This window comes from Pundamilia nyererei, unplaced genomic scaffold, assembly GCF_000239375.1.
Source record: "Pundamilia nyererei isolate P.nyererei 1_Seehausen unplaced genomic scaffold, PunNye1.0 scaffold00212, whole genome shotgun sequence".
Taxonomy (NCBI): Eukaryota; Metazoa; Chordata; class Actinopteri; order Cichliformes; family Cichlidae; genus Pundamilia; species Pundamilia nyererei.
Window position 1 is genome coordinate 56,647 of NW_005187613.1, and position 1,796 is coordinate 58,442.

A 1,796-nucleotide genomic window follows, 5' to 3' on the forward strand; every position below is an offset into this window, starting at 1 on the left:
CTGTTAAAGTATGGAATAGGAACATCTAGTGCCAACCCTGTTCATTTAAATAAAGCATGCAGACCTCATAGCTCAGATACTTTATGCACGACGATCTTTTCCACCAATATTCAAACTTCCAAACATGTTGCTGTTGTCGGAGCAGCTTCTGTCTTTGGGATCAGACAGCAAAGACTGGTTGCAGGCCTGGTGCTGAACAAGCTAAAAGAACATCACACCATCCGTCCTGCCTAATGTGGATTCATTTCCCAGCAGGAACAGAACAGACAGTTTTCTCTTATCACAGAACAATCCAGTGCAACCGAATACAACCTCCAAAAAAACCTTATGACCTGGTTTTAAAACACAAACATCCAAAGTGCTCAGTTGGAGACAAGACAGGATGCCACTGACCAGTAAGCAGTGGTGGCTAGATCCATTTTTGAATGAACGCTGAGAGTCTCCTGGTCTTCTGGAGTTAAACCTGCTGACTTGGCTGGTGAATAAAACGACAGTAAGAAGAAATGTTTGTTTCTTTTTAATCTATGAGCAGCTGGGGGATTGTTCACTGTTCTCCTTTTTTCTTCTTTCTTTCCATTTCAAAGCCGTTGAAAATGTTGGCAGCAAACAGTGAGATTGAAATATCGAACAGTGATTGTCTAACAGCTCTGTTTGCTCTGTCTGTAGATAAATGGAATATGAACGATCGAGAGCGGAGACAAACTGTCTTCTGTTTGGTTTTATTGAAGCCAAGGTCATTATGTCAATCAACAGTTTTACTTATTTTGTTATTGGCTGTTTAAAACTGAGCTCGCATCAATTTCCTGAAAAAGACTCCTACAGAATCGCAGGAATCGGATAATGAAAAAGTATTCATTGACTTTTTCCATGCAATCTTTGCCCATTCTTCTTTGCAAAATAGCTCCAGTTTAGTCATCTGTGAATCCCAATTTTCAAGCCTCACCACAGAACAACAGGATCTAGGTGTGGACTTGAATTCTAGCACTGTCCACACCACTGCAGTGTAGCTCTGGCCGTTACCAGTTTAAGCTGGCCAGTGAGCCTCACATGCAGGTGGCTGTAGCTCAGGCAGTAGTGCAGGTTATCTACTTATTGGAAGGTTGGTGGTTCGATTCCCGGCTTCCCCTAGTCTGCATGCCAAATATCCATGAGCAAGATACTGACCCCAAATTGTTCTCTGATGCGTGTGAATGTTAGTTAGAAAATGTGCTTGTGTCAATGGGTGAATGCACAAGTTGTGTAGTGCTCAGAAGAGCAGAGAAGCGTTATATAAGAACCAGTCCGTTTGCAGTGCAGTGGGAGCTACTGCATCAGGTCGATAACTGGAAACATCACCAGCGTTAACAAATGAATCATTTCTAAATTTTGTGAAAGTAGAAATCACAACGGAGGTGCTGGATTAGACAGTGGTGAAACACAAAACATATACTATGGCCCTACAGGACAAGTCGTGCTTCTAACTGTGACTTTCACAGGAGCTTTGTGAGGAACGGAGCCCAAGAATAATTAGTGTGAAAAACCTGAGGATGGACGTTAACTACAGTCTAAATCTAAAACAGGGTACAAAGAATAGCCCTAAAATAAAGTGACACGCAGATTCACAAAGTCAATGTGAGCATGTTTCACACTTCAATAGTTAATGAATTGACGTGAGTGCTGTGGGAACACTGGCTACTGCAAAACTAGGAATGGCAAATGATGTATCAGTGATGTCTGAGAGGCAGCTTTGGAGAGCTGGAACTGAAGCAGGGACACAGTACAGTAGTCTGCTTCTTGGCATGTTTGACGAGCACCAC

General features: G+C 42.5%; 1 protein-coding gene across 1 annotated transcript in view; it reads right to left on the reverse strand.

The window, feature by feature from the left end:
* LOC102202633 (anosmin-1-like) overlaps positions 1-1,796 on the reverse strand; it is a 23,813-nt gene that overhangs the window by 20,975 nt on the left and 1,042 nt on the right. The window lies entirely within an intron of this gene.